The following is an 18867-nucleotide window of genomic DNA, read 5'->3' as shown; positions in this document are numbered from 1 at the left end:
GCTAGCAGGAATTTACACGTCTGTCCCTGAAACAAAGTCTGATGGGTGCCTGTCCGCACAAACCAACCACCTACAAAGTGCAGCATACAATTGCATTGTAAACGGGCACTCAGCCTTTCATACTTCTAGCATATAACTAGAGGCAGGCGAGTGTTTACCTATGTTTTTGTGCTACCCGGCCCAGGCCCCTGACATGGAAGCAAGCGTGCGGCTCTATCGTCATTCTGGTGAAAGTTGTAAAGCTAGGCTGCAGGGACTGTAAGCTAATTCTCAGCTTTCGTCACAGACCTGCAAAGTGCGCACACGTTTCAGTTGTGCTTCTAGTGACATTCCCCAATACAGCCTTGCCCCTCGGCCCCCTCTCGTGAGAAATACTTGCGGTTCGGCCCACCAGTGCGTTCTTACTGATAAAGCCTTGATCAATTTTGAAATGTGAGTGTAACGAACTGACAAGCAATGTTTTACGTTGCTCCTTCCTCTAAAAACACCTACTGTTGGTCTCGGGAGCAAGAATACCTAAACTTGGAGGAAGGGGCAGTTTTATTTACCAGCATGGCCAGTATTTTAATATCTTGATCAGTAAACAAACTCACCTAAAGCCGGTATTTTTTTCTTCTGGTGTGTATACTCAGCATACCAAACATAAGAAGAATGCGCTTTAAAATGCATTCCAGATGCCATAACTGATAGTTTAAGTAAACATAGGCAGGCACGCTTTGTTAAAAACAAGCTGCGAACAAAGCATCCGAAAGCAGCCTAAAGGGGAGAAAGGAGGGGTGAGTGTAAGCCGAGGTCACACGGCGGGCAGGGGAGGGGGCGGAGCGGGGAGAGCGAGAGCGGCATGTGGGTGTGAAGAAGCCGGGCCTTTGAAGTGAAGCTAAGCTTCACTTCAAAGGTGTCGGAGGAATGCGGGCGGCTGTGCACGCGCTTTTAAGCTCAATGCACATGCGCATTGAGCTTAAAAGTCACGGGCACTGCAAGGAATCGCCACGATTCCTTGCTTGTTAGTTAAAGCGTGGTTAGGCCGCAATAGGCTCGCAAGCTCGATGCGCATGCGCATCGACAGGCGAGACCTAAAAAGTAATGTTGCATGTTACGCCTTGCCTACGCCAGCTGCTGGGCCACTGCCCTGCGCACCACTTGCCCTTCAAGATTGCGCTGAACCCCGTGCTCCCTGATGCATCAGTGTATAGCTCGATTTGTTTACTAGTCACCCAAGCTTCCCTCCAGATCAGAAAACAATTAAAGTCTGTCAGGAAGGTGTCCCACATCACTAGGTCCCTCTTCATCTCAGCCCCGAGTCTGACGTGGTGGTGCTTATGGGTGAGGCTGAGCGTGAGTTGTGTCAATCGCCTTGCGAAAACCTTACCCGCTGGGATGACCCTGGTTGCGAAGTTCAACTACCCTATGAGCTGCTGCAGATGCCCTCAGGGTATCCCTGCACTCCGAGGATGCTACTGGGCCAGTGAACAGGAAATCGTCCAGGTAGTGTATTTTCCCACCCGCCGGGTGCCTGTTGTGCAGAGCCCATTCAATGAAAGTGCTGAATATCTCGAAGTATGCGCATGATACTGAACACCCCATTGGCATAGCTTTGTCATAATAATACTTCCCTTCCCAATGGAAGCCTAGCAGGTGGAAGCTATTGGGGTGTACCGGGAGTAAGCGGAACGCCGACTCGATTTCTGCTTTGCCATGAGGGTCCCTCGGCCCGTCGCCCTCACCAAGTCTATGGCATCGTCAATTGTGGAGTAGCTCACTGAGCAAACCTCTGAATTAATTCTATCATTTACTGACATGCTGTCTGGGAATGATAAGAGGTGGATCAACCGGATTGGCCTGTGCTCACGCCGTGCTGCTCCCCTGCTCCTTGAATATAGGAGCTTGCCTGGGGGAGCAGCGCTTATAAGCCCCCACGACTCGCCTTCTCTGTGCAGGCCCCCACCCATTGGGGGGTTTGAATCCCGCCCTGGCCCTTATTGGCCTGGGGGTTTCGGCCCCACTCGGGACTGCGACATGGGGGGGCCCTTTGTCCTGCTTTGCTGTCTTGAGCGCCAAACTGTGGTCCCCCGCCCCTTTTGTCTGGGGGCGCAACGCTGGGTTATGGCACCGGCTCGTGAGCGCCCTTCGTTTGCAGCCTCTGCGACAACGTCAATAGCTCTCGGATTGCTGAGACCTATTGGAATTGCAAATGTTTGCTTTTCTACTGTTGCCAAGAAAAAACAGCAGAGACCCCTGAAACGTAGCCTGCCTCACTTTTATGCCCATCTTTGGGATTCTTTGATTCGTGTCCTCCCCGAGGTATCCAAATAGTTACAGTGGCATTTGTATTGACAGCGCTATCTTTAAAAGATGCAATATGCTAAATCGCAGTTGAAACCAAATGCTTCGATGTGTCACATGTCAGAACGCCATTTACTTGATAAACTTGCATCTCATTTGGAAGATCCAGAATCAAAGACGCCCGTGACTGCAAGAGACTATTGCGTATCTGTAGTACACAAGAGGAACTCGCCGTCATGGTCCTACAACTACAGCACCCCTTATGTCTTTTTTGTTTCCTTCTTCAATGAAGACCTCAGAAGTAGCTGGTTGGTTTACTGAGTGATGTTATGGGAAGTCATAGCTGCATTAATTTGTTCTGGACATTTTAAATTTGGAGTGGGGGTGGATTGGAAAGCAAAGTAGCCAAATGTAAATTCTTCATCGTTCAAATCCATAGTCACATAGAGGTTTTGCTTTGTGAGCCAATGCTGCGATTAGAACACACTACAAACAGTAACATTTCGTACCCCTCAAAACAAGCAACTTATTTCCATAGTGCTGTTGCATGAACACTGTCGGTTTGCCTTAAAATGCAATACAGCATGGGTGGAGAACATGCCCAGGCTTCCGGTCCCCATCTGAGCACCAAACCATGGCGCTAAGACCAATCACAACGCTGCACTGCGATTGAGTTAGGGGAGCCTGGGTACTTCCTCTTTCCGCCCGCCGCTGAGGAGAGAACTAGGAGAAACGTGGCAATAAAGTATGTTTTTCTCTTTTTTACACCTCCTTACCCCACGCCACTCCTCATCCATGCCATCCACCACTGTAAAAGAGTGCCTACCACACACAGTCTTGCCCCGCACAGAGCCAATAGTAAAAAATACAATTTTAATAACATTGTTATTATTATTTTATATTTCCTGTGGGGTGACGCTCCTCCGCCCTAGCAGAGAAGCCACCACTGAACATTGAGCTATAAAGATTTCTTTCCTCATAGTCAGCATTTGGCTGCAGAAACTTTGACTCCCTATCGACTGTGAAAGTGGGACCTGTAAAGGATGACCTGAAGTGCTTACACCCAATTGACCGTTTCAACAGGTAACATATCTCCTAAAACCATAGGCTGGAAACAGAGCATATGTTTTATCAAACCATGAAATAAGGGATTGCAGTGCTTACCATATTGCAAGAAATTAAAACATGTTTTGAATCACATTTTGAAAACAGTTAGCTAACTAATTGCACACCTCACTGCTAAATTCTTCTGTGTGTTTCAATACTACTTTTATTCAGTTTGTCCATTAGTTCATAGTTGTGCTGAAGAAGTTCTTTTTTGTTTTTTTAAATATGGCCAGAGTTTAAGTGGAGTTAGTGACCTTGTTAAGTCTGAACCGTCACAAAATAATGCTTGTATTAAGAAAAATAATGCTCTACACACATTAAAATTCAGCACCAACAATAATACTTCCATAAATATGACTTGGATTACTTCATAACTCCAGTCACAGCTGGCATGGCAAGCCAGTGGGGTGCGGGGAGTGGCGCAGGGAGGGAGGTTGTGCGGGTAGGTCATACGGGGGGGGGCAGGGCTTTAATAAATTTAAAAAATGAATAAATGAAACTTACCTTTCCGCCAGCAGGAACAGGATGCAGGCAGCCAGCTCCCTCCCCTAGGAAAATCACAATGCTGCAAGCAGTGTTGTAATTGTTCGGGAAGCCGCCTAGCCAGCGGGTTATGGGGAGGCCATGTTCTCCATGCAGGCTGCATTGCAGTCTGCATGGAGCAGGGCAGAGTGTGCATGTGCCAGAGGGCCGATCAAACAGTCTTCGCGCACTAAGGAGTGGGCACACCACTCCTCCCTTGCCCTGGTTGCAGAGCAGCCCCTGACCACCCTCCCGCCCACAACCAAACATAAAATGGTAATAACTGGAAGTTATTACCATTTTATGTTTTTGCTTCTCGCACTGCAAGAAGGGGCAACGCTCCTTTGCCCCAATGGAGGAGTCATCCCTTCATAACTCATAGTATTCATAGGTTATCCTTGAAAAATGAGCATACACATATGCTTATGTTTAGACAAGTTCTAGGGACAGCACTTGAAAATGAATCCTTTCTTTTCAGTGAAATATCTTCTTCTCTTACATGTAATACATTATTTTGCTCTTTATTTGAATGCTATAAAACCAGAAGGAATACTGAGGAACTTTTCTTACATCTCTCACATCTCATTCTAAAAGCCCATTCTTCAATGCTCCTTTTAGTAACCTCCCCTCCCCCCTTTTGAAGAAGGAACACCTCAATAATATCAGGTACTCCGACTACTTCTTCCCCATCTATTTCTTATTGAGGAGGATCCTGCTTTATACTATCCCTTTTCCGTGTTTCTAGCAGTGATTAAAACAGAGTCGATTTCTTTCCCCGGTGCTCTTTCTTTGACTTCAACCACTTTACATGAAGTTGGTGCTTGTTTTCTGAATGGCCAACACAGTCCCCTATCATGACAAAATATTTCATTTCTTTTACTTTGTGACAGCAAAATCATGACTTAACTGATGGCAGCAGGACTTGGGCCAACACCTCTCTTCATAGGATGACAGCGGCTGGAACAGCAACCATTTGGTTTCCATATCCAGGAGCAAACATCAGCATTCCAGACGATAGAACGGGAATCCATGCACCACCCCTGTACCCACCAGTACTCCGTTGCATATTATGTTTTCCAGAGGAGAAGCAACACGGGTGTTCACTGTTGCAGCTTGTCGCCATCTCTGGCACTGGATGGTATGTTTCACTTTCATGTTACCTCAACTCTTTTTGTAACTCTCTCTTATGTGAACTTAATCTGTGAACTATCTCACTTTTCTGTGAGTCTCTGACTACAGCAGCACTATAGAGGTGCTTTTATTTCATCCAGTTCAGACGTGTGTAAATTATATGTAAAAACTAGAGATCACAACTACAGTAAGTCAGATTATTGGCTTTGCCAATGCTTTCAGTTTTAGGTCTGGCTTGATAGTGCAGTTATTAGCCAGACCTATTTTCATTGTCAATGCTTTTTTCTGCCTACCTCCCGTGTATTCTTTGCTCAAGCACTCTTCTTGGAAAATTCCGCTTTTGTTCAAAGTGGGTGTTGTTGAGTTGCTAATTAACAGGTGCATTTAAGACAGTCCATTAGAAGGTAGACAAAAGGTTAAATTGGAGCAGCATTTTTGTAATCCGCAACTTGAAAATTACACAAAGAGGCAGACCCACTGAGACATAGATGGTGGTGCGTGGCTGCAAATCATGGCCCAAATCCTGTTCCTTACTGTCAGGCTAGCTCAACACCTGCATGGAAATGAATTATTGGTTATGCTGTCTGTCTTGGAACAAACAATGCTCCAACTCTAATCTCATCAGTAGAATTTTAACACACTGTGGGGTATATGTACAAGAAGTGCCGCTAACAAGCGTTAGCGGCAGTTTTCTTAATGTGGCCTATCACCAAAAACTATCATCCTGTAAGCAATGTTTTTACAATACGTCTCTATATGGCGATAGTTTCAGGTAGCCATGGTAAAAACTGCTGCTAACACTAGCGTGAAGGTAATACAAATTCTGACGTTAGAGGGCAAAAACTGACGAAAGGTCAATTTGCAGGCAAAAAACTCACGTTAGTCAACAGATCTTCACCTTTTTTGCCTCTGGAGGCAAAAATAGCCAACAAGTCCACCTCCAATTAAAAAAATAAAATACAAATAATGGAATGCAGAATGGCGCAGGCAGGGAAAGTGCAGCACAAATCAACATCCTTCTCAAACCCCTCAACAGCCAGGATGACCAGCCAGAGTCCCAGGGGAAGAGGAAATACAGAATCAGGGTTACATATATGAAAAGAGTTGCATCGCTGGGGAAAACCTGTAATGCATCACTTTTCATAGCACTCTCCTTGCAACACCATGGTAGCCAAAACCTTGAAAGGCTGGACAGTTCATGGGGCGCGGAGGCATCGCTGTGCTTGTGTCTGGGACCCGGAGTGGGATGCAGACATGCTGTGGAGTTGCTGGGCCTTGGTGGTAGACTTTAAGGCGTTGGCGATCTTGATGGATCAGGGGAGTGACAACAATTTTTGTGTACCCCTTGTAAAACTGATTTCCTTAAACCATAGCATGTATTAACCGTGTGAAGCATGATAATTAATCAACAAAATAAATATACACAGACAGGTACACGTGGGAAAACTAACTGGCTGATTTTCAAACGCTAATGTATTAATAATGTGAAGAAGTCATACTAAAATAGTGTGGTAATGCTTTAAATAGTAATAGAACAATGCATTTATGTTTAAATGTGTATTTTTGTGGCAAAATGAACACATTTGGTAAGTAAACAATGGATTTACGTCGCTTTCCGCTAGATAAAACCTAGCATGGGAAATTAGAATGGCGGGAGGTAAACAGAAGTGCTTTATTTCTAAATTCTAATGTCTGTTGTGTTTGTTTTCATATTAGTTCCCATTGAGGCCCGTGCGGCCTAGTTCTAAAATGGCTGCTTATGCGGGACTTCGAGAAATATGGCTCTACCCATGCGCAACTGTAAGCGAGAAATGCTTGAATGGACTGTGCACAGACTGTAGATGTCAAGGTCAGCTTGGCCTAAGCCACCGGAACCGTGCCAAAGGATGCTTAAGTTTGTGAGCCTGGGAAAGTTGCATGCTGTAACTAGATGATGTATAAAATACAAGGACAAGATGACGAAATTGCGGAGAGGACAATTTTGACCGTGTGAGAAACGTGGAGATGACATTGCAAATTTTGGACACTAAGGAGATGAGGTGATCTTCACCATCCCTCTAATGGACCAATGAGAAATAAGAATGGACTCTAAAGTTTCAAATTTTAGTTAAATAGTTAGGGGAAAAGGGTATAAAAGAGTCGGTACAAAAGAGAGAAAAAAACTGGTTCCTGAATTTTCCACGCACTACAACATGCTGTCGAACTGAATGATGTTTGGTGCAAAAAGACTTTGAATTCTTTTAACTTTAACTTTTGATGGGGCAAAGAATTGAATGCGGGGTCTTGATGGGAGGTAGACATCAAGGAGGATAGAAAGACAGTTAGCATTGGGAACCTGTATCATTTTAATCCTGTATCTGTCGTCTTGGTAATTTAAGTTCTACATTTCTATTTCTTAAATGTTTTAATGAATGTCAGATTAAAATTCAAAGTACATTTTTCTTCTTGAAGTAAAATTTAGAGAAATGTTTAATAGGATTTATATGAGTTAGATGTTCATTTTAATAAAAGTCATGACAAAATAGAAAATAAAGATAAATGGGAAAATTGTAATTTAGCTGGTTTTGATTTCCATCAGCTAACTTCTAGTAGCTGGTCCATCGACCGAAACAGTGGGGTGCCTTGATGTTATTTCCTATGAATCTAGAGCAAGAGAATCGTTCACATATGCATATTGTACATAATGTATAAAGTTTAAATTTAGAGTAATAGGGTGCTCCGCTGTCCAGCAGCTCACCTTCTTGTTTCACTGATCTTGGGAGCAACGTGATTGTGTGAGTGAGTGACTCGCGGTGCTATGGACCCCACCGACGAGTGAAGCAAGATAGCTCCTAAGTAACTGGGATGAATTTGGAGTGTTGTTTGAGAGCCACACTGAGAGTCTGCGAGGTCCATGGAGACACATTGCTGACCTGTTGAGAAGACCGCCTGGTGCCCCTTATTATTATTTGAATTCTTGTTCAGCGCATGGCTACCCTTAGGCATCCCAGCGCTACGCCACATCAGACAAACTAGGGTCATATTTACTGCAAGTTCTGCATTAGCCACGATTTAAAGAGTTTCCTGGATGTGAAGTAGTGTTGTGTGGATCTAAGTAGGGTCGGGAGTGAGTTCCATAGAATGGCAGCATTGTAGGAAAACATGCATCCACCCGAACGTACCCTTCCTGTTTTAGGTACCATGGCTTGAAAAAGATTGGCCGATCTTAGGTTCCGCTTAGGTCGATGGGACATCAGAAGCGAATGATTGATTTTTGGGCCTGTGCCCCAGAGCGTCTTATGCGCAATGCAAAGAGCTTTAAACCTTATGCGTTACGCAATGGGCAACCAAGGTAGTGCTTTTAGTGCGGGTTTCGCCGATTGTCTTCCGGGGGTTTTGTGTAGAAGTCTGGCCGCTGAATTCTGCACTACTTGTAACTTTCTAGTTGTGGTGATAAGGGTTCCCAGATAAAAGTGAGTTACAGTAGTCTAGTTGGGGGAGTATGAGGGACTGTACCATAGTTCGTCGTGCTGATTCTGGGAGTACTGGGAGTATCTTTCTCAGTTGTCTTAGAATACCAGTGCCGGTGGCTGCAACTTGTACCGCTTGGTGGTTGAGTTTAAGAGAGCTGTCGAGCCAGATTCCTAGACTTTTGATCCTGTCTTTGGGGATGGGGGGGCCCAGACATTTTGGCCAGCCTATGTTTGAATGTAATTCTATCTTTTTTCCCCCTAGGATCATTAGCTCGGTCTTGTCCCCGTTCAACTTGAGGAAGGATTGGTCCATCCAAATGGCCACCTGTTGTAGGCAGGTGTCCAGGTCTATGAAACTGCTCTCTGGATGGTTTAGGGCTACCACCAGTTGGGTGTCATCGGCATACGTGACAATCTGAGCTCCATAGGTAAGACTAGTTTGGCCAAAGGTCTGAGATACACATTGAAAAGGGTGGGGCTTAGCGACAAGCCCTGGGGTACTCCACACGTAAGGGGGATCTTTTTTGATATATGCCTGCCTTCGAATACTTGGAAAGTTCTCTCTGTCAGGAAGGAGCTCAGCCATGAGAGAGCCATTCCTCCCACTCCTACCTCCTCCAGTCTGTCTAATAAAGTTCAAAGATGTACCGTATCAAAGGCGGCCGTTAGGTCCAGTAGAATAATTGCTACTGTTCCTCCTAGATCCAGCACTCTCCTGGCCTCCTCCATTACTGTCAGGAGTACTGTTTCCGTCCCATGATTAGGACGGAAGCCTGTCTGTGAGACGTGTAACATCTCATGTGATTCCAGATAGTTGTAAAGTGCCATAGTTACGTGTTTTTCCAGTATTTTGCTTACTAGGGGAAGTAGGGACACCGAACAGTAGTTGCTCCAGTTTTCCGGATTTAAGGTTTTTTTTTTTAGGAGAGCCTTTACCATCGCGTGTTTCCATTTCACCGGAACTGTCGCGGTGGTTAAGGATAAATTAAGAATTTCCAAGAGCGCTGGGAGGATGGTTTCCTTTACCTTGCTCAACATATGGGCAGGTGCAGGGTCACATGGAGATCCTGACTTGATTTTCCCAAAGATTTTCTCTAGGGAATTCATCAATCTGAGATGTTAACCTCTCCGGGGATAGGTGGGTCTTTGTGTTGGGGGGCTGGGTAAGCATATATATTAAGGATTTTATTTTTTAAAAATGCTGCCAGTTCCTTGCATCGTTGTGGGGCCCCTTCAGGGAAGACTACTGGTTGTGGGCAAGTTGAGAGTTTTTTTGCTATTCTAGCAATGTTTCTTGGAGCATTAGCTGCAGAGTTAATCTTTTCTTCAAAATATAGTGCCTGCGCTCTTTTTATTTCCCTTTGGTATTTTTTTTATTGCCTCTCTGTATTGGTGGTTTTGTCTGGACAGTAGCTCCTTCTCCAAGCCCTCTCAAGCCTTTTACACTTTTGCTTGAATTCATGAATATTAGGGGTATACCATGGGGAGCTGTGAATGGTAGAGGTGCTCTTGCGTTCCAAGGTAGGTAGGTCTGCATCGCATAACACTTGCCACCATTACACCGGGGTGCATGGAGGAGATTTACCAATGGTGGGCCACACCTCTCTGCATCACAAGCCGCAGGATGTTGCGCTGGCCAGACTCTGTGGAGGGTGAGGCCCCTGAGCGAAGAACTTGTGTGGCTGGAACAATGCAACTTCATGAATAAGGGGTCCCTATTGCATCTCCTACGTCTAGAGGTTCCCCAGCTGACTTGATTGAGATTGCCGTACCAAGGCTTGTGAAATCCCACCTGGCTGAGGCTCCTGCTGGCTGAGTCACAGATTTGGAGAGAGTGCATCGGATTGCACCACAGTGTCAATGTCCAGGTGAGGAGAAGGTGGGACGCATAGCGGAGGAGGCCTGGGGATCAAGTCAGGCCAGGCCTAGCACCTGTGGGTGACACAACCCCAGTGGCGGCTCCTCCTCTATGGTGGAAGAGCGTTGCCCCACTGCTTTCAAGCAGTGCAGGAAGAGGAAACATAACATGATGATAACTTTCTGATATTCTCATGCTGTTTCCTTTGCAGGCGGGCGGGTGGGAGATGCTGCTCTACTCATGGAGCAGGGCAGGGGCGGAGTGGTACGCCCACTCAAGTGCGCAATGACTGTTTGGTCGGCCCTCTCAGTCTGCCCAAAGCAGTCATGCGCACTTACTTGTTCGCAATGCAGGCTTCATTACAGCCTGCATGGAGAACATGCACACCTTCCAGCCCCTGGCTGAAATCCTTGTCACAGCGCCCAGAACAATCGCAACACCACATTGCAGCATTGTGATGGGCTTAGGGGAGGGGTCTGGATGCCTGCTTCCTGTTCCTGGATGCAGACTCAGGAGAGCAGGAGCACAGAAGGCCCTTCCTGTAAGATTTAAAAAATATATATTTAGATCCCCCACGTTCCCCCCAGGTCACTGCCCCTCCAGTGTCATTTCCCCTGTTTCCTGCCTCCCTCCTGTCCAGTCCACCCCACAGCACTATTTAATGGTGACCGCTGTGCGGCCATGCGCAGCGGGCATACCACTGGTTCGCCAAAGGCAAGCCTATCTGCCTCTGTCTGCCTCTGGACCGCGCCCATCACCGAGTACCCTTCCTCTCAGACAATTCATTGCTATGACACCAGCACCCTCCTCGCCATCAGCCCTGAATGCCACTCCACCTCCCATCTAGCATCACTGTAGAATTCCCTTGCACCCTGCACCTGTCGAAACTGCAAATGCACCTTCTGCCACATCAGTACACCAGCACCTCCTGCCACCCAGCTGACCAACAGCCTAGCAGACTGGCTCAACTGCATCCTCCTCAATGTGCTGTCCCTCCACAAACACGCAACAGAAATTTGGGACCTCCTCAACACCACCTCTTCAGACATCGCCTTGTTCGCGGAAACCTGAACCAACCTCTGCTCTGGACTGAACATCACCATCACCATCCATGATGGCTACAAATTCACCCGTACGGACCACTGCGAGTGCCCAAGGGGAGGGTTTGGCATTGTCGAAAAAAGCACACTCCGACAGACCACGCACTGTAATGACCCGACAGATACCATGGAACACCTCTACTTCCAGATCCGGACCAACCCCAATCCCACCCTCCATGGCACCCTTGTCTACAGTCCCCCTGGCCGATGAACACCCATTCACAGATGCCTTTGTAGACCTCATCGCACCCCAGCCTCTCTGTCATGGGCACCATCACTGTGGGTGCTAGTGGTTTGGGGTTGGGCGCTATTTTGACTCAAGTAGTAGATGGTGTGGAAAATACTTTGGGTTTTGAATCGAGTTTTACGTGGTACAGAGTTGAATTTTGCAGTCATTGAGCGAGAACTGCTTGCCTGCTGGTGGGCAGTTAGGAAATGTAATCCTTATATATGGGGAAGACATTTTCGGATACGTACTGATCATAGCCCCCTTGTTTCAATTCTTTCAGGTGAAAAGTTAAGAGATCAAACACCAAGGATAGCTGTGACGATGGTGTTTCAGCTGACTCCGGACATTCAGACATTGTTTTACGCAGAAGCAATAGAAAAAGATTTGTCCCTGTGAGATATCGTTGAACTTGTTTTAACTTATGTTTTTTTTTCTTTTTTTTCTTTTCTTTGGTTGTTTTTCTGTATATAGAAGGAGGATAATGTAGTGTTTAACCTTTTGATTACATGTTTAGCGCGAGGCTCATCACGTGAGTCTGTGTGTGTTCTGCCTCAGATGTCTCTCGGAGCAGGACTGTCAATAATGGCTTTAACAAGAGCCGGTCTAGGCTCTATTCCTTGCTCAGTCACAATGTGCCCTAAGTATTCAACTTTCTTAACATTGAAAACACACTTCTCCTGCTTCAACACAACACTTCAATCTTGCATAACATCAAGTACACGATAGAGTGCCTCATCATGCGATTCATTAGACTCACCATGAATCAATACATCATCCTGAAAGATGACAACACCTTTGATTCCTTTAAGCATTTGAGTCATAATCCGCTGAAAAACAGCTGCCGCAGAGGCCAACCCGAAAGGCATACGACAATATTGATACGAACCAAAAGGTGATACGAATGCAGTAAGATGTCTCGATGAGGGATCAAGCACCACCTGGTGGTATGCTGACGCTAAGTCCAATTTGAAAAAAAACTTAGAACCACGAATCAAGCTCAGCATGTCAGCAATCTTTGGAAGTGGATGAGAATCCACCCAAATATTCTTATTCAGGCTGCGCAAATCAACACACACGCGAAGATCACCATTTTTCTTCTTTGCGACCAGCAGAACACACACAGACTCACGCGATGAGCCTCACATTAAACATGTAATCAAAAGGTTAAACACTACACTCTCCCATCCACTGACTTCATCCTTCTCGGAAACCTCAACCTCCACCTGGACAACCCCAGTGACCAAAAAACCACCTCCCTCCTGGTGAAACTCGCCAACATCGGTCTCAAGCAGCTCCAAGTCCAAGTCACCGCACCAACCCACATAGCCTGACACACGCTCGACCCCATCTTCTCCACCAGCTGGAACTTCAACTAGAGCCACACCCCTAAACTCTCCTGGGCCGACCATCATAGTATACATCACGCCTTCACCACGCCCACTGTACACCACCGCAATCATGGCCCCCCCACAGACACAGCTGGATCAAGGCTAGGGGTGGGCGGAACTTGCGTAATCGCGTCACAAAAGTCTCCGTGAAACGGTAAAATATCTCCGCGAACACGTAGAAATTCCGCAAACACGCGGAATTGCTTGTTCGCAAAGCTTTTTTACTGTTTGCAATCACTGTTTGCGTGCTCGGTGGAAAAATCTCACGAACACGCATTTTGTGAACGCGAACAAGCAAAAAAATTTGCAAAGTTGCGGAATACGGAACTTTGGGCAATTTTACGTTCTTTGCGGAACGCGAAATTACCCAAATTCCACGAGCGGAACAGAATTTACCGCCCAGCCCTAATCAAGGCCATGAAAGACATTTTTGGCACCTCCCTGAGCACCACCACTATGCCAATACTTACAGATGCCTACACCGCAGCGGGCAAACTCCACCGATGGAGCACCATCTGCGCCGACACCCTGGCGAATCTGGGGGTTGCTGGCCACCGAGGAAGGTGACAGCAGACACCCTGGATGCCAAACTATCTGTTCAAAGGGACTTATCTAGGCATATGAATGATCTTGTGAACCCCTATGCCACTTTATACCAGCGTCAGGTAGGCTGTATGCAGGTTGGGCGTTCCTATGCAACAAGCCTCGTAGGAGTGGCACAGTGAAATCTATTAGATTTCACTGTGACAATTCTAGGACACCACTGCATCAAAACCTTATGCCTACCTCATGGCAGGCATAAGGGTGACGCAATGCCATAGGGATAGGCCTGCCCCATGCATTGCTGGAGTTTCTTCATGCTTGTGACAAAATTGCAGCAATGCGTTACTTTCACGCCGTCAGATACATCAGGAATACTGACATATCTGTAAATCCTTGTGAAATGGAGCGCCGTACAGTATATACGGTGCATCCATGGTGTCGCTAGGAGGGCACAGTGAAAAGTGTTGCAACGCTGTTTTGTTGCAGCGATGCAACACTTTTCATGAATGGGGCCCAGGACTGCACCCTGTCTTATTGTGGGGGGTATTCCTGAGCTTTTGTTTTGGCACAGGGCAGCACAGCAATATTCTTTGCTGCGCTGCCCAGCACCAAAACCTCTGAAATGAGGCCCCAAGTGTTTGCACCAATTTTAAGACCAGCTTTTTTTTATGATCTTAAAGAACTGCCCCTGACTGAACTTAGAGGCAGTTTTGGGGGCTTTGCACCATACAAGGAATTCCTTGTAAAAATCGCGAAGTGGGGTTAGAGGCAGTTTTTGTATGGGAATGCCCACCTTGCATCTCATTTTCATTAACTCTCGCTAACAGAAGTGGCGATCTTTACAATTCACGTTTTTGCCGGAAAAGTGCTGCTAACTCCAGTTAGCGGCAACTTGTAAATAAGGCGATAAAAAATAGATGTCATAACATCAAAAAATGACGCTACGGCGGCGTTAAGTCCTTGTACATATGCCACTGTGTGTGATCCTGAGCAACTTTTCTTCTTGCACCTCAGATGTCTCCGCTTCCAATGTCGACAGTGCTTGGAAACAGAATAACTACAGTATGACGCGCTATAAGCACACTGTTTTTATCATTACTTTTATTGGGATGTTGTTGCATTTCCGTTGTTAGTATTGTGGATGTTTTTGGAGATAGGGTTCTGTTTTGATAAAAAACACTGTCTGAGTTTGTACCCCTTTTGACACTCTCAGCACAAGTAGCCTCTAATTTAATGAGTGCGAAACCTGCCCTGTACACCCCTATCTTGTGCATCGTTAGCCATTGATTGAGAGAAGGAAGGGGAAGCATCAAATTAATTTACATCAGCTCCTAGAAGTGACTTGGTCAACAGTGTGATAAAATCTTAGACTTTTACAAGCAATAACTTAGAAAAGTAAAATCCTAAAGACATTCACTCATTCTTCTCTCACTCCCCTCTACTTCCGTTCCACCAGGCACTTTGAAAGAGTCTGATGGCGCTTTACTCTATAAGTACAACACACACCCCTTTCTCTATTCCATATTATACACACTCTCAACTCTCCTTCCTACTTGTCTCAGCCCTTATTTTCCTTTTGAGGCTTCACCTCCAGCTTCCATGCACCTAAAACAAAAATGAAGAAAGAAAAGCAAACACACTAACATGCATAAAAAAACACAACACAGTTTGTGGAAAATATACTCCAAGTCAATGCACCAGCATTAGAGACCTAAACCCCAGAACACTGTATCTTTTAGTAAAGTCTAAACGACCTCCAATTGTGGTGTTCAATGAGGAGTTAAGGATGGAAATAGGTGTGCACTTAACTAACAAGTTGGCCGGAGCTTGAGGTTGGTCATAAAGCACTGTCGGGTGTAAATCCACAGCAGTAAGCATATTGTAGGGTGTATAAAGAGAACACTACAATTAAATGAGGAGCAATACATTTCATAATTAGTGAATATGAGGAACAAGTTAAATGTGGTGACCAGCAACACATTTCAATAACAACCCTCTTTAAAACAGTTTACATGTTTTAGTTTGCATTGGTTGAAAGGAAAGTACTTGAATCTTTACTAAGATGTCACAAAGATGTCACAGTAAGTAATTAGTGAATGTTGTTTAACATAGACAGTCTACTGGCACATCAAACACAGAAAAGGTGATGGCAGAATGCTTGCAAAAAGACTAACCACTGGCAAACACGTTCCAAGCGCATTGTTATTTTGCCACCATGACGCATTCAGTTTGGGCTTAGGGTCTTATCATGACTTTGCCAGTCCTACAGCAGACAGTGCAACCAGCTGTGTGCTGTAAGACCGCCAAAGCTGTGGTGTAACCGCCTGCCAGATTAGGAGTTTAGTCTTGGTCTGGCAGACGGTCCTGTGACAGTATGACAGTTGCAGTCTGTTAGGCTTATAGAAGAGACTAATTTGCAGACCTTTTCTCTCAGAGCACCGACTGTACCTTCCTGCATGGTGATGCATGTGTGAAATGAGGATGCAAAACCAGGGTATGCACTCCCAAGTCCAGAAGCAGCAGGAAGCCTCTGTGCCACCCTTTTCAAGGCTGGTTCACCGCCATAAAAAGGGCAGTAGACGGGCAACTCCTAGTATGCTTGGCAGTGCCACTGTCATCATATCAGTACTCCTTATCAGTGCGCGACCACTGCAGATCCTTGATCCTTGGCAGTCGAAGTAGTCCAGTGTCGGTCCGACTGATATACTCAAAATAGTGCGAGCGGGCCTGCAGTGGGGTGGTGGTTGGGCCACCACCTCGGGCTTGCCGGCCCTGTGGACCACCATACTTGTAATAAGGCCCTTAGCCATCTGAAAATCAGTCTTGGTCCTGCTCCAATGGGAACTGGCCAGCCAGTATAGCTAAGACAGGTACTCTCTGCATCGGAAGACAAGCAAACCAAGACCGTTTTCATACTGTTTAGGGCTTTTCAGTAGGATCTAATTGAATCCTGTTGATCAGTTTCAGGCAAAATGTGCAGTTCGCATTTAAGATAGAAGTATTACTTAGTGAAAGTACGATGTCTTGGGGCCCATGTTGCATCATCAGTCTTAAAATGGAGAGCTTGAGCTGACATCTATATGCAAATAATAAGCAGTGTGACAGGTGAGATGATGAGCTATCTTGAGGGTTGAACCTCCTTTAAGCTATGGGCCGAGCAGTGGACTCTGACACCTCAACAGTGTTGAAATAGCTAGAGGTAGAGACAAGTGTGCTAACCATCTGATGGAGGTAAAGAGAGGCATTTAAAGGCATGATCATATGGAAAGAATCTGAGAAGAAGACAAGGCCTTCTTTATAGAGAGGACACATGATTGAAATCCGCACAGAAGCATCCTACCCCTAATCAATCAGGATAGATAAAGTAAGTATCTATGAAGAATTTATAAATAGCTCATGTTAACACCATTAAGAGTCTTTTCACTTAAAATGCGTGCTAAACGTGTGCACTTATTTATATTGTTAAATTATCTTCACTTAGTATTCATGGTGCATTTATAGATCCAGACACGGATGCTTTAGAAGTTTTATATCTTACCTCACAGGAACCACCTGTAGAGAGTGATTGATATATGAGCATGACTTAATAAGGAGAATTAAAAAAAAATCAGAATGGTCTGAAATATGGCATGGTAGTGTACACCAAATCTCTGTATGGCACTGTACAAACATAAGTCCTATCCCACCGCTGATCACCAATGTTATCAATTGGGTTACTGGTTGACTGGTGTGTGAGCCCTGGTCAAGCAGCAACCACAATCCAAGTCAGGGTAAGACACAAGCAAACCCCAGATTAATCTGTGCTCACCCACTGATAGCTTGACACAGCACATTCTGGCTTAACTTAGAGGCAATGTGTAAAGTATGTGTGCAACATTTCAAACAGTAAAACAGTGAAAATACTACACAAAAAGATCCCAAAGCAAGTTAGAAATATGGACAGTGGCGGTGCGTCCATTGGGGGCGCTGGGGCGTTGCCCCACTAATACCACATGGCCCCAACATTGTTTTTGAAATCGTTCCACTTCTAATTCACGATTTCCTGGCCGGCAGGGGCTGGTCACCGGGCAACGCCCGAGTCAATCAGGAGGCTGAAGGGGGTGGGGCTGCGGTAGCATCAGGGTTTGACTGACAGTCAGTGAAGCGCAGCAGCAATAGTGCGCATGTTCGGGTTTGTGCTGGTCATTTTTGCGACCAGCCCGAACATGCGCACTAGCCTGCACATTAGGACACCGAGGGTTGCTTCATGCCGCAGCCCCGGTCTCCTAATGGGCAGGGGTGCTACCCTGCCCAAGCCAATCCAGGCGCCGCTGGAGCAGTATCTGGATTGGCTGAGGCACGTGTTCACTGTGCAGACTGAGGCTGGTATAATCGGCATTGGCTGCCTTGCATGGGTGGCACTTGGAAACGTATGACCAATCACTGTGCAGCCATGCAGACAGTGGTTGGCCATTTCGTTGTGACGTTGTCCAACTCGCAGCAGACCGCGTGGCGCCACACACACGACACACCTTGTGTCTTCAGTGCGACCTTCTTGTGACCTTGCAATTTTTGCTCTGCACAGACTGCACTACTGCAGTTTCCAACAATAAGGTCAGTACTGAGTCCATCGAATGTAGTGAATATTTAGTATAACATAGCATGGTTTACGTCGTGACTTGACTCGTGACATGCCCATCGTGCGCAGGGCTGCCTCTCACTCTGCATCCTGGCCACAGGGCCTCGCTAACGACAAGAACCTTTTCTGGGAAAGGTCAGCGAGCAGTAAGGAGCCAAGCCATACTGGGACGGTGAGCAGAAGTGTTTGACTCTAGTCCTGGCGAGGAGCAGAGAGAGCTGTTTGTTTCTGGGTATGAACCATTCATGAAGTCGTGCCACAGTAAACCCAGGGATCGGTGCTGGTCCACGCTAGAGACTGACTGAGACTGGGAGCAGCCGAGCACGGGCAAGCTCAGGAAGGAGCAATGAGCAGAGCAAGAGGATAAGGCCTTCATGAATCTCAGATCTGTCACCAGGCCTCTGAGTGGATCGGGGAGGAAGGGTGCAAGCATAGGGCAGGAGGAAGAAAGAAGGAGTAGGCGCCAGAAAGGATGGGGCATATTACCAACAACTAGCGATAATTATCGCTATGTTGGTTTAGCGGCGATATTTTTATCGCCGAGCTGCGGCGATTTTTATCGCTTAGGAGCCTTGATATTATCAAGGTTTAGCTCCTAAGCGACAAAAATCGGCCGAAATGCATGAATATCGCTGA

General features: G+C 46.1%; 1 long non-coding RNA gene across 1 annotated transcript; it reads left to right on the top strand.

The window, feature by feature from the left end:
• The first annotated feature begins 447 nt into the window (after positions 1-447).
• Positions 448-7593, top strand: LOC144811396 (uncharacterized). The gene is made up of 2 exons (XR_013606905.1): positions 448-5050; positions 6760-7593. It is a non-coding gene; the product is annotated as an uncharacterized LOC144811396 (long non-coding RNA).
• Positions 7594-18867: the final 11274 nt, after the last annotated feature.

This window comes from Lissotriton helveticus, chromosome 1_1, assembly GCF_964261635.1.
Source record: "Lissotriton helveticus chromosome 1_1, aLisHel1.1, whole genome shotgun sequence".
In the NCBI taxonomy this organism is placed as follows: Eukaryota; Metazoa; Chordata; class Amphibia; order Caudata; family Salamandridae; genus Lissotriton; species Lissotriton helveticus.
Note: the sequence above shows the minus strand (reverse complement) of the source record. Positions and strands in the feature narration are given on the sequence as shown.